The sequence below is a fragment of the Anser brachyrhynchus genome (assembly GCF_964034855.1).
Source record: "Anser brachyrhynchus genome assembly, chromosome: 6".
NCBI lineage: Eukaryota > Metazoa > Chordata > Aves > Anseriformes > Anatidae > Anser > Anser brachyrhynchus.
This window is the reverse complement of record NC_137700.1, coordinates 9,060,830-9,085,527: the sequence shown is the minus strand read 5'-3', so window position 1 is coordinate 9,085,527 and position 24,698 is coordinate 9,060,830. Positions and strand designations below refer to the sequence as shown.

Below are 24,698 nucleotides of genomic sequence, written 5' to 3'. Positions count from 1 at the left end.
TTAACCATAGCACAACTTTGCTACTTTATTCCGTACTTTCAAGCTGTCCTTAAAAAATTATCAATATTTAAATTGATTTTTGAATGAAAAAAAAATATATTCTGTTATCCTTCAGTAATCTTTGAAGGTTAAAGCCAAGTTTTAAAGTCATCTATGTACTGTTGTATTGGACTCTATTCAGACTGCAATTTGACTGCTTCCAAATGACAAAACTGACATTGCGCTAATGCTATCATCTCCAAGGGTTTAGCTCAGGCACCAAAGTGATGTCAAGGACAGATCAACATCTGAGATAACCCACAAAATGATTCAGAGTATATAAACAGGTATAACTGGCTCATTTACAAAACATTGTGTAAAGGATGGCACTAATTTGACCACATCTATTAATTCTACTCTGTAGCATTGTTAATTCATTTAAAAGCATTCTGATAATTCTCCTTTAGTTATATCATCTCAAAGGAAAGAACCAGCGTGATCCTTACAGACATCACCCAACACAAGAGGCAATAAAAAAATCCAAGTGATTCTAATCTTAATCTACACCACAACATAGTGTCAGGGGCTCTGTCAAAAAAGGCATTGCTAAATATTGGTCAGCCCTAATTTAGAACTCAGAGAAGGATTTATTTTTTTTTTGAGCGGGGTGGGGTGGAGAAGGGGAGGGGGGACTGATTTTGTTTATTTCTGGGTGGAGTAATTCCTGCATTCAAATAGGTACATAAATCTGCTAGGCAAAAATGTAATATGCATATTATGAACAAGTTAATGCCTATACTAGGTAAAAGAGGAGTAAAGAGAGAAATATAAGAAGAATTCATTGGACTGCCTGTTAAAATATCCTTTTCTTCATAATCATAGTCCTTTAAAAGACACACTTATCAAGTCAAGCTATAATGGGCTTCTTCCCACCCCCAAAAGAATTTACTGTGCTTAGTGGTAAAAAGTAATACAGGAATGGAAGAAAACATTAGAGAAATTGTGTTTTATTAGCAGAGCAGTTCAATTAGAGTGAATTAGGAATACATTTTAAGATCAATCTTCATTTCAATATAAAATATGAAATGCTAGCTATAATGAAACTGGCTTCATGTTAATTATTATCTTTCATTCATTTGGCTTTATTTATTGTTCATTTCTCATTTTAGAATTCAAGATTTTAAACAAGGACACTAGAGAAAAAATTTTTACCTGTGTGTCCTAACATGATCATAGAGAACAACATTTTTGTACTCCATTTTAAACAGTTATCTCTACATCTATCCTGTCCTACAGATGTGTTACATAGATGGATACACAATACTGAGGAGTTTTGAATGACATGAAAAACCCATAAACAAACAGGACTCAACTATCCAAAGGCTACTTCTACTACAGAGCCCTCAAACTCTGGGAGAATGAAAAACAAAATAAGTAGCATATCTCTGTATTTCTACCCCATCAGCAGACCAAGAAATCCTCCAGAAGGAAGGTTGCAGCTCCAGGGCATGCTGTCTTCAGTGATGACACCAGTTTAAGATGTTACAGTCTTTCCACCTTCCTTCCAGTATTTTTTTTCAGGCCTGCATGCACTGCACATTGCCTGCCAGATATGCTAGTACAGCTGAGGAAGTGACACAGAGGCAGAAACAAGCAGTCAGTGATGATAGAGGGAATATTTCCAGTGAACACTACTGCCAAAAAAATGATATATAAAACATCACCTCCCAAGTTTGTATCTGTGAGTTTTATAGAATCTAGGCCTAAGCTTCTCTATAGAGAAGCAACAAAACACGCAGGCAATCCAGCTTCCACAGCTAATACTCCATTTTTGTATCAAGCTTAAAATTTAATATAGAAGCAGCTAGTTTATTTAACTACTAAATCAAAAGGAAATAAAAATTAATAGGAAAACAGTTCTGTTTACCCTTCCTCCACCAAAACAAAAACAAAAGACAGTTTTACAGTAGTAAAACCAACCTTTTGCATAAAGTAGAAGTCCACTTTTTATATACATATATATATATATATATATACCATGTGTACATAAATGACTGCATTTGAAAAAGGAGAAAAAAAAAAAAAACTTTCGAGGTGAAGGTTGTCCTTAGGCCCAAAAGCTAACAACTACATGCTGGCATGTCACCACAGATGCAGGTTCAAGAATTTTAAGTTGAGCAAGTAGACCAAATTTCTAACAACCTGTACTCCAAAAAATAGTACATCTTGGGATTATTTTTTTTGACCTATAATTAATTAAAATTCTCTAACATTGGTTTCACATAGACATGCGCCTGGTTTAGACCTGCTGTGGACTCATGTGACCTCAATGGACAAATCAATGAAGAGCTTCACAGAAAACGCTTAAGATTCGAGATAGCCATGTATTTCAACTTCAAGAGGGCAAATATGCAATGAGAAAGTTTTCCATTAGAATTTTACATTAGAATTAAGGAGAAGGAACCACATGAATGTAAATTCAAGTGTACAATCATGAACATGAGGTTAAATAAGTTAAGATGCAGTGAAGGGGAAAGAGGCCAATGAAACACATTGTCTTTAATGATAAGACCATTAGAAACCAAATATTTCAGTTAGAAGCATGTGATTAAAACTGTGGTGTTTCATTCAGGAAACATTTATTTCCTGAATATGGAGATAAATTCAAAATATTAGGCTATAAAATAATCTGGAGGAGGAGAAACAATAAAGTACATGAAGACCAAGTAACAAAGTTATCATCAATACAGCAAAAGAATGAAAGAAAATGAAGATAAAAAATGAAAGGTACAGTAGGTCACCACATTTTAATAGGCACTGATGGGAACAACTGTTTCTATATTGTCTTCATTTATTACAAATCTGGAGAATTTCTTCTCTGTAACATCATCATCCTTTCAACTTACACAAAAATTAAAAGCTGTCAACAGGCTGATGAGCCAACTGTGAATTCTGAAAGGCAGCTTCTACCAGAAAAATACTCTGATACTGAAAACTGCTTGTGATGAAAGGTAGCTTTACTTACCCCACCATCAGTCCCACTCTGCCTTTTTACAATTTAAATACTCAAAGCAAACAAAGAATGTGAAGAACAAAGAAAGTAGCAATCAGTTGAATATGTCCAGGCAGGACAGGAACACTAGTGAGCTACTTAGGATTAATCCTGGAGGTGCTGGCTTGTTATCATCCCAGTAAGACACAAGCTCTGTAAATCACCTCTCAAATGCTATTTGTTGGAGCTAACACTATAAGGAGAAATGGGATTATGTAGGCAATCTTTGTCCCCTCAGATGCTGGGAGCCATGCAGCACGCAGCAGGCCTCAAACCCAAGTGCAGCACACCGTGCAGATCCCAGCCCTAAAAAAGGTTGCCCTGTTTCCTTCCCTCAAGCTTGTGTAGGGCTTTCTTCAAAGAAAACAATTCTATTCATCATTTCTCCTTACAAATAAACAGGATATTCACATGAGAACTTGTTGCGGCAGCTTTAGAAAGTGGCAAAGCCAACACAGGCAGCGTAACCACTGGTGCTGTGCAGGGCTGCAGGCAACCTCCCCACTGCAATGCACTGGTGGACTTCAGCCCGCAACCGAGGCACACATGCATGAGCAGGGACTGACGGCTACACTGTACGTGTGGCACGGCACTGGCATTACTCACGTCAACTGCTACGTGGAACTCTAACTCCCGGACGGAGAACTGCCTTCTGGATAGGATAGCTACACTTGGTCAGTCAGGCAACACTACCAGTGAGCCACCTTTTGCCTTCAGGCTATATGCCAGCAAGGAAAAGTCATCAGTGTGGGCCCCTTCTGACTGAGATGAACTTGATGTGCCACCACCACAAAGTTATCACCATGGCTCACATCTACGCTTTGAGTATCACATGGTTCAGATGCACCAAAAGTCTTCTGTCTTGTCACAAATTAACAGCCTCCTCTCCTTATTTCAGCGTTGAGTAGAATTGCCAAAAATAATCCCATGATGGTTTTTACTCTGTTTCTATTTGACATATCAGCAAAAAAAAATCTCCTACTCACCCTGCTCCTCAGACACATTTTATCAATAGCAAATCTAACAAGGAAAATCCTTCTGTTTTACAGGAACCCACAATATGTCACTGGAAACACAGTCCTTAGCTGCCCGTAAGGGAGTGGAGACTCATCTACAGTTTAGCAGGAGTTCCCCTATGCAAAATATAAATGTTTCAGTTTAGGTTCTGAAAATAATTTTGTTAGATGAAACCAAGAAAATTTGTTTGTACTTAAACTGTTTTACAACATTCAAGAACCTTCTAGTACTCAAAACCATCAAAAGTGTAAGCACACGAAGATGACACACAAGCTATGCAGAAAGTCTATACAGAGCTCTTTTCAAAGACTAAAGTTTTCAGCTCGAATCAAGGAAAAAGTCTGATGGAAATAGAATATGCACTCGACTGGATGCAACAGTCCATAGTGAAGTCAGCATATGAACAAGTAGTTTTTAACATGAGACAACTGTGCATTTTTTCTGCATGTGGAATGGCAAAGCTTTTACCTGAATTAAATATTAATAAGTCTCATGATGTAAATTTTCTGATACAGATTTTTCATCTTTTTCTGTTCCTGTTGTGCTTTGTTTGGAAATATTTTTTTCATAGCAGCAATAAAAATAAACAAACTGTTTATTATGATAGCATAATCATAAGGCTTTTAAGAAAGCCTTAACTGTGGTTAAAGCTTCTGCAAGTGAAATCACATCTCCAGTAAGTACAACTGAGAATAGATGACAAATTCCAAATACAGTATTTATGGCAAAAACAACAAAAATCCAACAAGAGTAGAGAGAAAATGCAAGTCATACTTGCAAATCTTTTCGGTATATAAACATGCAAGCTGACTGAAATAGTAGGCTGGATAGTTCCCTCTTTTTAGAATACTTATGAAATTTTCATTATGCTGAAGAGTTTCAGGGCAGGCAACATTACTTGTGTACACTATAATTTGCCTAGAATACTAGAAAGTAGAATGCTGTTTCTGAAATTCTAGGCCCACTCTTTCAGTTTTATAAACTTTTTTCAAACTTTATTATTATTATTTTTAAATGAGGAAGGCAGGGAAGAAGAGAAATTAGCTTGTTACTCCTGTAATTTTTGAAGAATTCACACTCTTGAGACAGTTATTCATCCTTGAAGATATATCCTAGAAACGTTTTTGGCCACCCTATATCCTCCCAAAATTTAATTACAGAAACAACCATAGAACATAGCCAAAATAACTAGATCCTTTTTTGGTCACATCTGAAGGTTTTATGTAGAGACTTTTTTTTTTTTTTTTTTTTTAATCTTCAGTATCATAAATTAGGGAAGCAACTGTTACCTCAATAGATGGAAGCAAAAGGGGAGAACAAAACTGGGTTACAGGAGCATAGGTATGCATGCACACAAAGCCATCATTAATTAAGATATGCCTGACTGATAGCAATGCAGTCACTCTTGAAAACATGGTTTCTCAAGACTAGCATGTGCTTTTGGAACCTGGGTAGCTTTCTCCATGGCTCTGCCCTGTTGGCGTTGATTATGTATGATTAATGGTTTAAAGGAATAAAAAGAGAAAGGTCAACTTCTGAGTTCAAAACAGAGCAGCTACATGGGGAGTAATTAAGATACTTGTGTAAGCATGATTAATAAGCACAAACTGGCACACTGTGCTGTAAACAAGATGCAACCAGATGGTTAGGATGAAAAGGATTTTTCCTAAAAAGCAATTTTTCAATGCCTTGAAAGTTGGTTTATTTTCCCACCTCTAAGTCTTACACAACTCATTATCTATACATCCTAAAAGAAAGAAAGAAATAGTAACCCCTTCAACATTCACCCGTTCCCGGCTTTTTTTATACAGATAACTACAGTTTGCATGTAAATGGATTCAACTCATCTTTGTTTAACGTTGCCTTTTATGTCTAGTTTCATGAATTGCTAAGCCTGACAAGGTTCACTGGGAGTCTTTTAACTCCCACCCACAAGTTCTCCCCGGCTGTCATGTGACTGGCAGTACAGAGGGATCAGCAATGGCATTTATGGGGAAAGCTGGAAGACAGGTGTCAGAACGGTCCAGCAGGCAAACCGAACGAACGCTAATCAGCTCTGGTGTTCTTTTACAATCCATATCTAATTCACAAGTTTCATTCTTTCTGAAAAACAATTACTAGGTTTTGAAGTTCACTGTGCATTTACTCAACTGTCTCTTCACATTAATGTAAGTGGGAACAAGAAAAAAAGAGTCAGCAGGGAAGGGACATCAAAAGATCTTAGAGCGGATGAAGGCTTTATTTTAAAGTAATATAATTACAGATGAGCATAATGTTTTACAATAAATTTAAATGTAGAGTTACATCCTTATGCGATAGAAAAATATTGGTTGGTTGTCTCTCGAACTGAAACTCCGGTACATACAAAAGACTTCGCTGAGAAGAAAAATAAACAAAAAAGTCTCATTGCAACATCAAAGGGATGGATAATAAGGCAACAGTGAGAACAACAGAATCAGTACTGGGTGTAAAGTATCTACAATCACAGGGCTTGTATCTGAGCCATAATCATAAAAAATTACAACTAATATTTCTCACATTTCAGATTTTTCTCAGTTCAACATATTTATTCTCCAAAGATAAATTTTGATTCATCTACATTAAAAAAGAAAGCACAAAAAACCAAAACAACCAAGAAAAAAAAAACACCAACCACCAAACCCATAAACCAGAGAAACCCTCTACATTCCCTATTGACAAATCCTCTTAAAGTTTGAGTATATAATCTGGTAAAGCCTCAGCTAATCTTCATTGGTTGTAGCGTTACTGACTCCAATATTGGGAAATTTGCTTTTGTGTTATATAATGTTAGGAGACATTTTAAACTCAGACATATTTTCAGATAAAGTACAGATTTCTTAGGCACTTCACTTTCACTCCCACAAGATGCTATAAGCACACAGCATCTGTTTTGCAAATAATCCTTTTCCTCCATATAAATTAACAACCCTTCAAGAACTTCCCTACAGAAAAGAAGGATTTGGTAAGGAAAACAAAAAAGGGCCTACACATCAGGAACTCATTTGTAAAACTATTCCGTTGCTCATCGGTATTTTTGACATTTTTTCAACTCTGATATAGAAAACTCCTTTATAAAGAAGTCACATATTGAAATACATGTTTCCATTAGAAACTCTATGCAAGATTAAAGCGTTAAGTGATTTAGAAGTTTTCGTACTATCTGAATTGTATTTCTAGCAAAAGGACAGTCATCCATCTAGAAATACAAGAGTATCTGAACTTCCTATCAATTAACTACAGAGAAAGGAAAATTATTGCTTACTTCCACGTAAGCAATTTTGGCACCTGAAAAGCAGCATGGTATGTAAACAGCTTTCCCTTTTTCACTGAGAACAATCTTTCCATTTCTAGTAAGACAAGCCTGTGTCAATCATGATTTTTACCACCACCCATTAAATAACTCTTCCTGGACAGGCAGTTATCATGAAATAGTCATGATAAAGTCAACATATAGATTGCTAACATACTGCATCTTTGAAGTAGGTGAAGGAGAATGTTAGTACGTTAGGATGAGGCTAGCACTGCTAAGGACACTTCACTTGTCTTAAATATCCATAGCTTAGAAATGGGCTTAATTTAAAACCAGATAATTGTGCTGCCAAGAGTTTGGCAGTGGAATGATTAAAGCAACTCATCTCCAGATATCCTAGTCTCAGAGTTTTCAAATTCACTTTGCAAAAGCAATAAAAATTTTTATTGATTGTGTCTGGAACTACTGTTAGGATAAGTCTCAGGAGCCTAAACAACTCTGTTGAAAAAACAAGCTCATGTGAAATGTGCTGCCATTAATATTTGTGTTATTAGTTTATATGGGATGAGTCAGCCTATGGCTTCATTCCACAATCAATCATTCTCATATTATGTTTGTTGTTTTTTTTTCTGTCGATAGTAACAACAAAAATGAGTAAACAAACAAATCAGCATAGATGTTACTTGTCCATGCCAAAAGAAAGTGGGATGAATAATTTTGTGTGACATACATCCTACATATTGAGAGCTTCAGCTCATAGTGATTTCCTACTTCTTCACAAAGCATCTTTGATTACAGTTCTCTTAAAACAAATATATATTTAATGCTGATTAGTAATTTTCCATGAGTAATTTTTTTTTCTTCCTTCTTTTTAAACCACACAGCATGCTGTCCAATTTATATACTACACAGAAGGCTTGGAGTTACTAAAACGGAAAGCCAAAATGAGACAGATATCCAGACTCCACTGTTCAATGATCTTTCAGCTAAAAGTTCCAAGGTTTCACTGAAATACAAAACTGTATCAAAAATAGACAAGTATTTAAAAATGCAAAGCAACACAACTATATTCTCATTAACACTTAGAAAAGTTTTCACTCACGAACTCGTGTCTGGATAGAAGTACATCAACTTTAAGTCTGAACTTTAGCCTAAGGACTCATCTTTCAAGGGAAACTTGACAAAGCTTTAAACTGTCCCAGATTAATTAATCTAAACATAAATACTGTGCATAACAACACTATATATATGCAGAAGTTGCCTCTGCAACAAATTAAGATCCTAGTCTCCAGTACACTCTGAACACACACTTCAAGTCTCACCCATAACACCACAGAGTCCAGTTAGACAGATCTCGTGTTTATTTTGAGTTGATCAGTTTGTTTCTTTCCCTAGCACAATAAACTAAATATTAATGTTATCCTTAATAACATGATATTAACACAATTTAAAAAAATAAGACTAGCACCTCTATTTCGTATATTATTTTGCAAGGGTGTATCAGAGAGTGCTCTTTTCACCAGCTGTGAAACTCTGCAAGAGTACAACTGTATATTTCTATGTATTCTTGGTGTCTGGCAAGACATTCCCAATAACATCTGTGATTTCTCAACAGCTTAAAAGGAGAAAAATTATCCAGTTAAACTGAGAAACAATCACAAACCAAAAGCCATATGAGCACACTGGGGAAATTGGCATCATAAAGCGTTGTGGTGCAAAGGTCCTATTTCTGATTACAATGCACACTATGGCCAAACACATCACAAGTTTTCCGGACTGAAAAGCAAAATATCAGGTCACTGTAGTCTATTTTGTCTTTCTAAACCAGTCCTACCCTGGCAGCATCTCTGGTTCGAGTAAATTGTGAGTGACTTTAGCCATCAGGACAATGCTGTTCCATACATCAACAAAACTGAGAACTGACAGGTAGACTACAAACAATGACAATCACCAGGCAGCATCTAGGTTAGCATTGTTATTTATTTATTTTTGGAGGCCCTAGAGACATAGAAGCTAGTGCACAAACTACAATGAGACATGCAGATAGAGCCCATACGGTCAAACTACCCTAGTTTCCAAACAAGACTCTACCAGTATGCAATGATGTCACTGTGTGATATCAATAACATTGATAACCAACAAAGTTTTTGCCAGTAACAACCTTTAATCATCTTTGTCTCAGTGTTTTGAAGCGATATATTTCAAAAATGTCAAAACCCTTGGTGAAATGTGTTACTAAAATGAATAGTCTGTTTGCTTTCCCTATTGATATACCAGGTTTCAGACTGTCAAAGTGCTTTTAGTTGTAAAAGAAGAAGTACAAAGTTGTTTTGACAACTACAAAAAGATTTATCAGTTACGTGTACCTGCTGAAGTACCTAGATTCTCTAAGCAAAAATGTGTATGTAAAGTTCTTAATACTAAAAGTTGTCAAGTGAATATTAACATATTAATGTTGCAAACAAGATAAACTTTGAAGTATGATATGATATAGCTTATTTCTGTGAGCTATATGCGTGTTCCTTAACAACACTACATTAATTTTCTGTTTGCTTTGCTTTTAGTTGGTATAGATTTGTTTTTTCCTGTGCTTGCAAAAATTTAGTTTCTCTGTGTTGAGAAGCAGATGTATTCCTCACTTTAAAACCATTTGTGTGTAACATACCTAATACGTATAGGTATATAGCAAAATGCACATACAAACAGAAAGAATATATCACATTTGTATTCTCTCTCTCTCTCTTTCATGTACCTCACTTGAGCCAACATTAGGGAGAAAAAGCACAAACAAACTCACTCCTGAAAGGATTAGATTTCAACTTTACACCACTGTATTATCATTATTAACAAAACAGGGCTCTACTGCATCTCATCTAAATCCCTTGCAAGCCGGAAGACAGGGATATTTGCATCTGGTAAATTGTTGAGATAGCAAGTAAGAAAGAAAACCAAAACAAATGAACAAACAACAAGTTCCCTTACTACCATTCATATTTACTATTAAAATAAATAGTTTGAATAAACAATGCATACAGCTTTCCATTCTTTCTTCAGCCTAAATTAAAGAATATTAGTGAGCCTTACTGGGATATTCCTAAAAAGTTCTAAGTCCCTGCTGTTTTACATTTGCCTGTAAGCTCTTATGTAAATAGATTTCAACAAGTATTCAGCATTCATAGTGAAAAATAGCAGAGGTAGATATTAGTAAACAAATTAAATTTATGATTTAAAATTCATTTTCCTAAAACATACAGGAAAACAGTACTACTACTTTTTGAAAGATAGGTTCAGTTTAATACTTGTAAATTTTATCAGCTAAATATTTGTGACTGTTTATCAGAGTCCATTTTATCAATTATACTGGGTGCAATTACTATTATAAATATGCTGTTAAACCTTCAATATTTAAGCATACTACTGTGAGGATTTCATTGAAATATTCATTAATTAGTGCCTTTGGGTGATGGGAGTTCCTTGACCATAAATGAGCATTATCAAGCATTGCTCCATATGGATTCTGTAACATACACGTGCTTTTCAGAAGCATCATCCCTAGATAATACCAAATATGTTTAGCCCACTGTTGCTTTTTCTTTATTTGTTACAAAGAAAACTGAACTTGAAGTTTTACCCTCTATAACAAATCAATATGACTGACAATTAGTACTTCCTGAAATACATTAAACAGTGAAGACAGCTAATAAGGCATAGAAAAACAACTGCAGGTTTTCTCCCTTTACTATCCCATGTAAAGCATGAATGTCTGTAATCTAATGAATTCTGAACTTGCGTCAGCTCAACAGGGAGCTCATTCTTTTATCTTTACCTGGATTAGTAACTAAAATTGAACTGTTTTCCAATATCCCAAAACATGTCGTATGTATCTTGTCACAGTCTTAATGTAACACCATTAATTCTAGAAGCGGCTAATAATATAATCCCTAATAGAACAATTGCAATAATGCTGCTGTTATTTTGTCCAAATTAATTGTACAGTGAAAAGATAGAAGATTTGTATGGATTGATCATGAAGAGACCTCAGTGCTCTACACAGATTAAATTATTTGACTCCACAAAATACACTATTATATACCTTTAAAATCCAGCAAATGTTAGGAATAATTATATTTAGATAATTACAACAGATGATAATTTTTCTTAAATGATATCTTGACATCTCAAAGTTTACTGCTCACAACTACGAAAATTTTATTTAAAAGCTAAATTGATCTTCCTTTCCCCAATCTCAGCAGAAAAAGACAATTTTCTTGAATATGCCCCATAAACGTACTTAAGGTGACCTCTCCAGAACACGGAGAATAAAGAGGAGGAGAAAAAGGAGAAAAGGTGAAAAAGTTGGAAAAATCTGTAATGTCTTTCCCTATATTTTGGATCTCCACAGAATCCTATCTAGCCCCTCTGGTGAAGGCTGAACAAACTTTAGAAAATAACTTTTTCTAAATGACCTCAGGTTCATTCCATTCTCCAGAAAGAGTTCAGAAGCAGAGACACAAGACTGGAATTTCTAATTCTCTGAATACACTCATAGCAAATAAGATTGATCCTAAACATGTTTTTTGGGGGGTACAATACAAAAATGTTATAACTGGCCCAAACATATCTGAGTTGAGTGACACATAGCAAGAAAGCTAACATTACCTCTGTTTTAGCAGCAGTAACCAGTCACAAGCTTAAGAACCCCTTTCTTTTTAAGAGACTAATTAATTCTTTTAAATCACCAATTCTTTCCACAGGACAGCATCCCTAACTATGTGTTCCAGTTCCAAAAAAAATTTTACTGAGTTCTTCAAGCTCATCAGCCTTGTTGTTACTCACTACTCTTTGTAGTAGCTTGTACTGACTAAAGGCTAAGTTAATTCTCTTCTTCCCACCATTGTAGACAGAGATCCCAGTTTGGGTTGACATTAAGCAGTTCTCTCAACAGGAAACAGAAGATAGACTTCTACACCTGAACTGATGAATAAAGCTCCAGGTGGAAGCTCTACTAATCTAAGAAACTGAAACACCTGGAACAGAAAAATCATTTACCATTTTTGAGTGACTTCAGATGTGACAGAGGGATGGGATGGGGGTCCTAATTTGCTGCTGAAAGGCAAAACTTAACAATAGCCTATTTCAGTAATTTGCTTTCTCGCAAGACTGTAGTATGTACTGAAAGCCAGAAGATGATCAGCTCAGAGAGATGTCAGATCTCCTCTTCTGTACTGTAAAATAGCTTTTAGAAATGCTGACTGAAATGCAAGTCTGAAGCAATAAGAAATTCACATGAGTAACTCTGACCTCATATTAAAAAAAGGGGGGGGGGGGCAAGGGGAGTATATGGAAATACTTCCAAAATGGTCTATGTTTCACTGTTTTTTCCTACAGAGACAATCAAATCTTAAATGTTGCCTTTATGGACAGCAGCAAAAAGAGCAAGTGTACTTTCCAATTACTTGAAAGGGAAAACATAACTAAGAGCTTACAGTTTTAAGAATAGTGTCCTGAAGTAGCAGTTCCACAGTTGTTCCCTAGAAAAGTCTCTGCAGCCACATGGAGCGTGGCTGAACAGTGGTTCTATTTGGGATGCAGACAATTAAAACTTGTCCTTCCACTCCACTAACAGTCCTCAGCCATAGCGTCTTTGAGAAATATCACACACTGCTGCTCAAAGGAGTAGGATCAACAGTTGCTTCAGTGTTTCCGTTAATCCACAGGCATGCCTGTGCCTATAGTTAACTGTAGGAAGGCACAGATCTCACTAATCACATAACATCAAAATTGTTTAGACAGACTTTGGCACAAATTGCCAAAATCACTAACAGTATAACCCACCGCTCCCAAAAGGAGGATGAAAGTGTTGTTAACGTCTTTATCTTGAAATCCAAAATACACGGGCAAAGATCCCAGCAGAAAAAGGAAGTGTGCACCACTGTATCATATAAAGTAAAACTCACCTGACCACACAAGATAACAGCCATCATAAACCACAGGCAGCTTGTAGTGACTACAGGGAGACAAAGAAGCTACCAAGTGAAAGAGCAAGCATCTAGGAACAGCAGAAAACTTAGTAAAAAAGAAGACGACTCCACACATTAAACCAAATCTGCAAAATTACAGAAACTGTTGGTAGCACTCCTTTATTTTGGGACATTAAAACAGCAGTAGGATTAGCTGGATTGGCTAAGCAATTCTCTGCATAATAATATTTGAAAGAAAAAGTACTTTTAAGATCTGCATCTCTAGCAAGAAAAGTCATAGAATTCTTTTGGGCTGTTGTTTAAAACAGATGGTGGCTAAAGTGACATGAAAGGACAGATGTGGTCAAGTGTAACTTTTTGCCTATCTGTGACTTCTCTTATGTTTATTGGGCTTCTTTTATTAGACTTCTCTTATGTATTATTAGGCTTATTGCAATATCTCCTCAAAACTCCTATCCCACTTTGTATAAATAAAAGTAACAAGACCACATCCTTTGGTAACAACCAATGGAAGGCAGATTGGACTCCAGTCCAACCAATTTTCACTTTTCAAGGCATGATTAATATTCATTGTTTTTCCTTCAATATTTATTACAATTTAAAAATAAGTTGTTAAAAGCACACAACGGTGGTACGTACAGCTAACCTTCTGGCTTAGCAAAGTATATCAGAACAGCAAAGTTCATCAGAAGAGCAGTTAGGACGAGAAGATGATCATTTTCCAGCCAGCACATTCTTTTTTAAATGCCAGGTGAAAGCAGCAGGATTCTCTTGAAGGAAGAAGAGTGGGTCAAGAGCCTGTCTGAGGTGACCATTTATTTCAGTAGGATTCAGGCCGGAAAGCTGCAGGACTCATCCCAGCCCTCAGCTGATGAAGGCTTGTTTGTCAGATCATTGAATGGTTACCACTTGCTACTCTTAAGGCAGGTATTGCAAGATCTAGTGTACAGCATACAACAAAACTAGAAGAATAACCATCTCTCTGTGCACCAGAGAAAAGCAAAATGGTTTTACTCCACATTTGCAGCCATTGCCCATTGATGCCACCTCTCCCAACAGGTTCATCCCAACCCTGTGATTCTACAACTACCTGAACTACTCAGTTCTGCTTTCCAACCCCAGTGCACTGCTGCCTGACTGGTGTCTGAAGAAAAGCAGGTCTCCCTCTGCAGCTCAAGCTCCCACTCCCTGATGCCGCCAGACTTGACACTGCTTGAAGAACAGGCAGACTGTCTGCTCAGGAGGGCCTGAGGTCATACTGGAGCCTTTCTGCAGAGGCTCTTTTCCTCTCAATGAAGCCGGAGCCTCAGTGAGGCAGGCAGGGCTGTGACAGCCTTCATGAGCTGTGGTTGCTTCCCTGGGCTGAAGCTGACTCCAGAGTAGCAAAGTTAAGTTGAGGAGACTGTACAACACATGCACTGACACTCGGTTTCCATAGATAACAACCTAAAAATACATGCTTTATTTCCTCATAAGGAAAAAAAGAAAAGCCTCAGAGAAGTACACCATAATTATCTTAAAAGAATTAGTACAATAGTACAATAGGTGTCTATGTTCACAAAGCAAAGCTATTGTCAGAAGCAGAAATCTGTGCATAGAAGTAACATGCTGTTCTTTGAGGATGCATGACTCCTGCTAATACTGATGTAATTTATTTATACTTATTGTTTGGACAAAGCACGGATTCACCTTGGGAACCGTATGCCACCTAAAGTTGCCTTCTACAGCTCAAAACAACCTCTCACTATCTAAAACCTTCTGGTACCATGACAAACAAAAAGCAAGGCTTCTCTTCCCTTATCCAGTTCAGAAAAAGGACAAAATAAATGCCTCTCTTCACAACTTTTAGATCAGCTGTAGATTCTTTTCTTTAACCATCTCTTATTAGGGAAATAGCTGTTGTTAACGCCATCTCAAACAAAGTCAAGTCAAATGAGATTTACCAAAAGACTACCACACAGATTTCTCAGAAGTGACTGAACAATTAAAATCTTTCTAGCTTACAAAACAGACAAACAAACAAAATGTCATAGCTACTTCTAAAATGTAGGAATTTTTATACCTCCAAGCTCAAAAAAGCAGAAGGCATCTCTTATGAATCTTTCTTGTCATTCCTGTTTTCTATTGCTGGGGTCTTCTCTATAACCATGAGAATGACATACAACATCAGAACAGAGTTTAAGTTTAGTGCAACCTAGAAAACTCAGATTTTACTATAAAATGAGAATATAAAATTTGTCCCCTTAGAAATTAAAAAAAAAAAAAAAAAAAAGCCCAGAGAGTACAATATTCTTTATTACATAAACATTAAAATTGTAAATAGCTCTCTAGGTTAAATTAAAATTACGAAGTTTATTTTGCACCTCTGGTTTTAATGCATGCACACTGGTACTGAGATGTATATTAAGATCTTCTGGTGTCATGTTTCAGTGAGTTTAGCTTGTATATTACATTCAACATACTACCCTTCAGAAGCTAATTCCCTAAGCCCTAGCACAGGGCTTAGTTCGTTATGTAATGCTAATCCACAGAAGTTGTGTCCTACCTAAAGAAAGCAAATTTAATTCCTGTTTTATCATAGGGGAAATGTATCACTACAGCAGAGCCATGACTTTAGTATGGACTCAGGGGAGATCAGTTACAGAGACTGGAATAAAATCAAGCTGACTCTGCATTCAGTAACCCAAACATTTCTCAGTACTCATGCTCACTTCCACTCATCCACTCTCACTCAAGTTTGGATTTGTAGAAAAAACATTTCTGCATACACATCCAGTCAACTTGATCTGCTCTTACCAAATAGAAATGAAAGGTTTTATTCCTGACAGCACTTTGCTATGTAAACACTGGTCTAAACAAAAGTTTAAATGAGAGCTCCTCCAAATACAAGTTTGTTGCTTAAGAGACAACACATTGTAGGAGGAATTTCATTAAGAACAGAAAATATACAAAATCAATAGCTTTTCCACATGGAAAATGTAAACAAAATACATTTAGAAAGCAAAAAGGTTTTGTTTTTGTTTTTTCTAAATACAAGTATCTATAGGAAAAAAAGTATCTTTCCTGTTTCAAAGGCTTTCAAATCTTTCTTGCACAAAACATGAACATCAAGCACAAAATGAAAAAGAAGGATAAGTTTCTTCAGAGATGAGTTTTCTTCAAGACAAAAATAATGTAAACGTCTAATTAATATAATTTCTGGGACTTAATTAAAAAGAACCTAATCTATGAGGTTAACAGAGGAGGCAATATAATACATTAAATATTAAAAAGCAAACAGTTTTGAAGTAGTTTCAACAAGAAGATTTTTTTTTACAAGGATATGGTCAAACATAAGATGCGTGTGTGAAAACAGCACAAAGGCAGAAGTAAAGTTTACAACCAAAAGGTAACCCAGATCTCCTTGGCCAGCCCCGGTCTCAAAATAAAACACAAGTGATGCCACACACCCGACAAATGAGCAGTGGAGCTAGGCACCAATAAATGGAAAAATGGGACTAAGTCAAAAGACAACAGAACTGTAATGTATAGATTCATTTTAAAGACTTAATTCAGACTGATGGTATGAGCAAATAGTGAGGTCCAGATGGAGCAGATGTCTGGAGTAAAACATTTGATGCCAAGGACCTAATGTCCAAACTTAGATGCCCTTTGAAAGGTTTTAATTTGTATGCGATGTAATGTGTTTCTGTGGACTGAATGCTCATCAGAAGGTAGAGCACATCAGGTGTGCCTCTGGAGAACATCCTCCAGTTCCATCTCATTAGAAAAGAATCCAGACTGTTCAGAGCAAAATGCAATTCGATAAATGGGTAAGAGCAGAAAAGGTACTTCAAAAGCACATCCAGACTAAAAGGACAATGCAGGCACATCCTAAAAGTCACAGACACCAAGAGCAATACTATTCCTCTGGACTAGACAAGACTAAGGGCCTGAATCAAGTGTTTGACAACGGAAGCAAAGTACAAATTGTGATTGCTAAAATGATGATGTTCTTAGGACTGCTTCTCCTTACAATCTTGTTTGAAAGATAAGGATCAAGTCTTAGTTCAATATATAAAGGTATTCCAGAAGTAATATGAATATTGGATGGTAAAACAAGACTTCATGATCCAGAGAAGTACAGTTTGGTACTTAATGCCTGTTTTTCTCTGTTAAAAAGAAATTTGGAAATATTTACATCTTCATTAAGAATAAAATTTTTAAAAGGCATTTTAGTTGGTGATTTGTAGTTCTGAATGGAACTATGAAGTTGAGCAGGACAGAATCTATACATAACAAATTCCATTAAGCTACTAATTAGCAGTTTCTTAAACTATACACACATTGACTCTATGACTATTAGGAAAATTACAAGTTCTGTGGAAACCAAATTTTCTTTTTTTCACTGACAATGAAAACCAAGGACTGGTGGGATTTTACCCATAACAAACTATTAAGGGAAAGGTTTGGACTTAATTATTAAATAAGGAATACAATTGTCTTCGCTCATTTTGGTTAGATGATTGTAGTGAATCAGTGTTCATAAGTCTGACTGTATAAACTAGTACCTATGACAGAAAACTAGAAAATTAGGGTAGCAAAGAAAACATGGCAAGATTATGGAACAGATCATGTTTGTGAGGGCTGTCACAAGGAACCGGTTACATGATTATTGGAACCCATGGAAGACCAAGACCAAGCAGAATCCAGCAAAACAGGTAGCAAAATGGTAAGTAAGCATTTTACAGGCTCCACTCAGTGCTGATACGGCTGTAGCCTGTCATATAAAATCTAAACTGTTCTCCATCTTCCGTTCATTGGTGTGTCCTGAACAGCTGGAATTTGACCGTGATGACACTGATTCAAAATCACTTCTCCCATCTTTATGAAGAGTATGATAATTTGCTCATATTTCCATGGAGGAAAGGTAATATTTAAATGCAAGACAGTATAAACAAGCAATTGCAAGAAATGGAACAAAACTGGTTACTCAGTTCCATGCCTGCCCAAACATACCCCACAAATATCTGTTCCCATGCAGAGGATTAAGTTATCCAAAGTGTGCTACCTAGTATTCCTATTAATGCCATGCTTCATAAGCAGTTGGAGTCTCTCTGTCCATACTGAATTCTTTTCTGTTGCTTGTTTTATGGTTTTTGTTTGTTCTTATTTTTAAATGGCCTAGTTCCTTTGGATCTCTTCATACTTACTAGGATAATGCTCCATATTTTTCCCCTGCTCTTTCACAGACTCAACTACACACACAGTCCTATTGCTGAATTACAGCACTGCTGTCAGTCTCAATCAAAAGATACACGCCTTACTCCAACAGTCAACAACCTCAAGCCATTCAGCATAAACTTATGCAACAATAAGCATTAGTAGTTCCATACCTCTACCTTCCAAACACCCCTACTAGCAATTGGTATCTTCCTTTATTTTATTGCAAGGTTTCAGATGGATTGTTCTGTCTAAATTTTACTTCAAAAGAAGAAAAGAGGCCAATGGGCAAAACAAATCAAAAAATCAGCACTCTTGCACCCTCCATAGTTCTTTCATACCTCTTTGCATAAGGCCAATGGCTTGCTATATTTAACTTTCATCTTAAGAAAAAACTCTTCATAATACAAAGCATTTCATTTTAGAAAGCTAGAAATATTTCCAGAAAAGCTGTATTTATACAAACACTGCCACCCTAGGCAATGGGACTATGATTCATGCATAGGTGGATTAAAAAGAAAAGGCAGGGAATGGGTCAGATGCAGAAGAAGAGCTGGTCACTTCATTTATTTACCTAATCTGCTTGGCTATTGCTGGCCAAGTTTGCTCTTGGAACAATGAAAAAGGCCAATTAATTTATCAATCTGTACTCCTCTCTGCCATAACATATTTTTCCCTTGCCAACAAAAAATGTGTCCATTATCAGCCAGGTCCCTGTCCTCCCAGGCAGCTCGTGCAGCTGTATAATTACACTTCTTCCCTTGACAACTTGCATGATTGTTTTCCTAACAGTATATTACTTCGTTAGTACTTTCCAATATACGTTATTTTTAAACTGTCACTTTTGCCCAACTCATCCCAATTCGCACTCGTCTGTTTATCATAACAATCATTAATAACTGTCACTCCACGCCATCAATTTAACGAACTCACTCCCTCATTAGCATGTTCTAGCATTTGTTCCGTAGAAAGGCTGATTATTTTCTACAACAGGCCAAGCCAATTACTTTAGTGAAATGGAATCACATTAATCAAAACTTAACAAGGTGGCAAATTTAAAGATATCAGATTGCAAAAGACAGCATAACTAATATGTCAATGTCAGAGGTACTACGTAGGTATGCAGCAGCTGTACTAAATATATCTCTTCACGAAGGCCACATGAATTTTGACATTTCATATGATCTGACAACTACCAAAGTGATATCAGAAAGGTAGAGGCTGGGCTGAGCTGCTCCCAATGACTTCTGTAGATTCTGGCAAGGGCAGCAAAGACAGGCAAAGAGGGAGGAATAAAAGAAAATGGTGCCCACATATGTCCACAATGCCTGGTAGATGGCAGTTTATCATGTCCCTCTAAGCCAAGACATTTTCTTTTACACTTTAAATGATGATGCTCATCAATTATAACCTGACAGCTGCATCACAACCAGCTGTAAACATGCAATATCCAGCAGTGTGAAAATATGCTGACATAACAAATGCATATTAGTTTTTACGTTTTGGTCTACATTGCACAGTGGATGGAACATTCTTCCCACGGCATCTTTCTCTTCTATAAAGAGAAACTTTTGATTTTGTCTGTTACCTCTTAAGTTTTTAAGTCAAAGGCCCTGCATCCTAAATCTTCACATAATCCATCAGTTCAACCATTTCTGAATATACTGGTTTTTACGCAGCAGCAGAAGGTAAGCACTCAGCACTAGTCTTTACTGGTTTGGACAGGAAATTACAGCTGTATTAAACACATCTGAATGCTCTTTGGTTTTCCATACAGATAGTAGCAAATGGTCATAGCACATTTAAAACAATATTTATTTTAAAAGTGGGACAAAATATCCCAGGGCTTATAACTGCAGTTGTATTAGGCTTGGTTATATCATACAATTCACAAAATTGCCCAGTGATTCATTTTTTACAACTTAAATAGCTATTTGGTTCAGTTGCCAGGTTGAAAATGATAAATGTATATGATAAAAAAGAACAAAGAGAAGGGCCAGTTCTTATAAACCTACAACATTAATCAATGTTTTAACCCATTCTCTTCTAATTGTTGGCATTTTAATGTTCATCATGAACAAGTTTGCTCACTTCAAACTGTGTTATATTAAACATTTGGATTTGGATAAATACATGAACTTACAAAGAGTGGTTAACTTTATTTAACCTCTAAACTGCCAGAACTTTTTAAAAAGAGACATTACCAAATCTAAAATCAGAGGGAAGCAGGACTAAACATGAACCTTAAAAAGATCAAAGATAACCTATACAGTCTATATTCCTTTTGCTGCAGTTTGAGCTAATTATTCCTTGTTCTACCTTTGCTGAATCCTGAGCAGTTAGTTATTAAGAAGAGACAGTGGTCATTTTTCATGTATTTGTACGTTTATATACTTCTTCCTCACAATTTTTAAATTTATCCAATTTTTTTTTCATTTCTCTTATAACAGTCAAAAAAGACATTCTGAACTCTAAACTAATGTTATAATGCATACTTATAGTTACTTAAATCATTAGGATTTTTGCCAAAATGTTAAATTAACTGACACACTTAGCCTGCTTAGAAATAACTTGTCCCATATGGTATCAACTGATATTTATTACTTCAGTATTTTTAATTAAATTCAAATGAAGCATTACTATATATACATTAATAAATATACCTTTACCTGAGAGGTGTTATTACTTAAGATTTAACCATGTTTGCATTTGAGAGTTCAAAGGTGAGACAAAAGAAGTGCAGATGGCTTTGAGGGGCACTTTGCTGATACAACTGAAAGTCTCTCTTTGCAAACGATGAAACATTCTTCTATTTTAATTGCTATTTTATGATTATAGGAAAGTGAATAAGCTCAATAAAAAAACAAACTAAAACACTATCTCATTACACACTTGAGAAGACATCAACAAATTTACTACAGCTCTCATTTCAGTCCTTAATCCAAGATAACCTAAATCTATAGCATTATTCATCTCAAAGGACTTCAACAGATACTGACAAAAGTACTTCATCCACCACCACAGTGCAATGAGGTGTTGCACTTAAGAGTGCAAGACACGAACACTTAATGCTTTAAGAAAGAAAGAGTCAGAATATATTTCATAGTTGCTTAAACTCTGAAGAAAGTTCAGATTTGATAAAATGCAGGTACTCTGTCTGAAGACAACTCTAAAAGAAGGACTTGACGTGTTGAGCAAGAGGAAGATTTTCAAAAGCCTATATGAAAACATGCTCTTTATCAGTACTCTACTAGTGCCAACAGTTCCCAATCTCTGAACAAAGTGTGATGCGGCAGTAATTGCAACATCTGAAATATCAACTTGTGAGAACACCAATCTCTGCAACCAACTTTTCAAGCGTTCCGGTGTCTAACTCCCATGGACATTGACATTCATTTCTTTATGGGTTAGGGCAGATAACCCACCTCAGGTATTAAGAATTAGCCATCAAGAGTATAAAACTTTCCTGTAACTTCACAATGCCCGGGCAGAAGAGAAACCTGTACTACTAGAACAGTAAGTCTCAGCACCTGTATTTTTATGGAGGGCTTTATTAACAAGAACTAAGCCTTTGTACCACATAAGTAACTTCTTTTTCAGAAGAAAAAAACAGTTGTTCTACAGACAACCTAAAGAACACAGACATTAAATAGACAACACAAGGTTCACTGAACTACTCATTGCCAATCATTAGTTAAAGTGGGAGCAGACCCAAGGTCAGGCTTGGTGAGTGTGGCTCTCACCCATCACTGACGTTACAGACCTCTGTGTGCAATGGCTGTAACGGGAAGTTCTGCTGCTCCCCTCTCCCCCCACCACCCCCAACCATCAATCTGATTAAAAAAATAATCTGTATTCTACAGCAATAACTATCAGCATGATAATAAGAAAAAGTGAATTGCCCCCTTTTCTCCACCATTCAATACAAAACTTTCTTAAATGTAACTTTAGGGTTAGCAATGCCTGTTAAAAAGACATTCTATGTTAAAATAATGGATAAATGTCTCAAATTATTATTACTAACTGCTGCCATTGAACTGCATTCTATTCATTTGGTTACTACTTAGAAGACACCCTCCAAAGCAATACATTTGTATTTTTTTCCTCTTGGCTATCTTATTCTTTCATATCAATTAATTTCCAAAGATGACAACTTGAGCTAGTCTTTGTAATGGTTCTCACTTTGTATGAATAAATTATGCATAACAATATAGCTACCTCTGTTCACAACCATCCAAGTCAGAATATATTTTCATCTGATGTATAATAATTTAGAATTGACCTGCTAAGTATAAAAGTAAATAACAAAGTTCCTACCACAGATTATGCTAAAAGCTCCATTGTCATCCATTGCTGTGCATCAGTTAGTTAGAAGCACAGTATTAACAGGCACTGTCTTTTTTAAACCTTACACTGCGAACGCTGGCATTTTTGAACTCCTCCCAGGAAAGATGTGGCATACGTATTAAATGAGCAACATGACTATGAACATTACAGCAATTAAAATAAAATTAAATTTCTGAATTCTCAATGATTCAGTTCTTTTAAGATACACGTAAAAATTGAGCTCCTGTCTTTTCAGTGTGTGCTGCATACTGTGGCTAAGATTAATCCCACAGGAGGGTTGTTTTTTTTTTTTTTTTCCTATTCTGCCTATCTTTCATCTTCACCCCAGACTAAGCAGATGGATGTGAATTCAAAGTTTTCTGATCTTTAGCACAAGTTATGGAGGGTTATCTTTGGCTGTATATCTTTCCGCTGGCAGCACTCCCTTGGTGATGAAGGATTAACCACCACAGCTGTCTCTTCCCAGAATGATGCAGTGCAGCGCTCCTCAACACGACAGCATCACTTAATCTTAATGTCCGCTCTTCCAGCGCAGCCGCGCAGGACAAAGCCAATCAACATCAGATGCCACCAAGATGGACCTACTGCTTGGCCCTGGAGTCTTTCACCCTCGCACACCTATTAATCAACATCACCCAGCCCAATCCCAGTGTTCACTTCTTTCAAACCACAGTTAAACAAAGCCAGGTTTTATATTAACGGCCTGAGAGATATAGGAATCTAGCTAGAGATAAAGTATGCACACACAGAACTGCAGAGCAAATTCAAATCAAGTTTTAAACCTACTTACTTAGAAACAAACATCTTTACTGTGTTTTAAAGGATAACTTCTTGAATTTCTATTCTTATATATTGAAACTTGCTAATAAGAAAAGCTGCCCCTTGTTATCTTTCATGCCTCAAAAGTCTTAAAAGAGGGTATAAGCACAACATCTTGAGCTTGATGTTTTTATTCAGAACTGTGCTAGCCCACAGATACAAAATGCACCCATCTAAAAGTTCCTTGGTCTCAAACCACACACCTCTGCAAAAGCATATTATCTCACCAAGATTTGTTTTCTCTATTTAAACTATTGTATGCTGAGCATTTAATGTTTTCCCCTCTTCTATCTGCTCCCACCAGTTCCAGAGCAATTATAACAATCCTTCCCCCCCCCCCTTTCTAAAGCTAGCAAGTTCTCAACAGCAAATGTAATAAAATAGTAAATTATAGCTAGAGTTTACTAAACAAATGCAACCTAGTTAAATTTAGAAAAATCTTCACTTTTGCTTACATTTGCAATTTTACTGCTGAACTACTGGTATTTCTTACTTATGCAACATTAAAATGTATAAGAAATCCTCTTGTGTGCTATATGCAGCAACTACTCTTGATTTATAATACCCAATTTAGAAAAAAAAAACACAACTAAACCTGATTTAAATCACAGATTACTCTGTAAAACACAAGCAAGGAACTATTCCAAATCCTAAATGTAATTTAAACATATTTATATTTTACAGTGATATATTTTCCCCCATTCCTTGTCTTACTACTGTAAACTTTCTGTAATTATATAAGCAATTTCCCTGAGGTCACAACATTGATCACAGTTATATATTGCTCAAATATTACACAACATAACTTGCAATAAAATATTGCTGGACATCACTACATAATTTCACACAAAGAAATGCAAAACCCGAGTTCAAGAGTGCTGAATTTGGCAATGGGGTGTTTCCAATAGGTTATTCATTTCCTCCTTATTCCACCATTAACTGATTATTGTTGAAATATCACCAAAAACATTACATTCCCATACAGAGAAATGTGCAAGACTACAGAGTACAGGGAGAGAGCATATGAAAT

At 36.1% G+C, this 24,698-nt stretch overlaps 2 protein-coding genes across 7 annotated transcripts in view; both read right to left on the bottom strand.

The window, feature by feature from the left end:
• The window catches only part of LRMDA (leucine rich melanocyte differentiation associated), a 668,732-nt gene that overhangs the window by 535,820 nt on the left and 108,214 nt on the right, over positions 1-24,698 (bottom strand).
• The window catches only part of LOC308197317 (uncharacterized protein), a 296,269-nt gene that overhangs the window by 211,106 nt on the left and 60,465 nt on the right, over positions 1-24,698 (bottom strand). The window contains exon 3 of one of the 6 annotated variants that reach the window (XR_013952807.1): positions 971-1,603. The exons of the other annotated variants lie outside the window; for them this stretch is intronic. The gene's annotated coding sequence lies outside the window, so the exon portion shown is untranslated. Of the gene's footprint in view, positions 1-970; positions 1,604-24,698 lie in introns of those variants that run through there. 6 annotated transcript variants of the gene reach the window in all.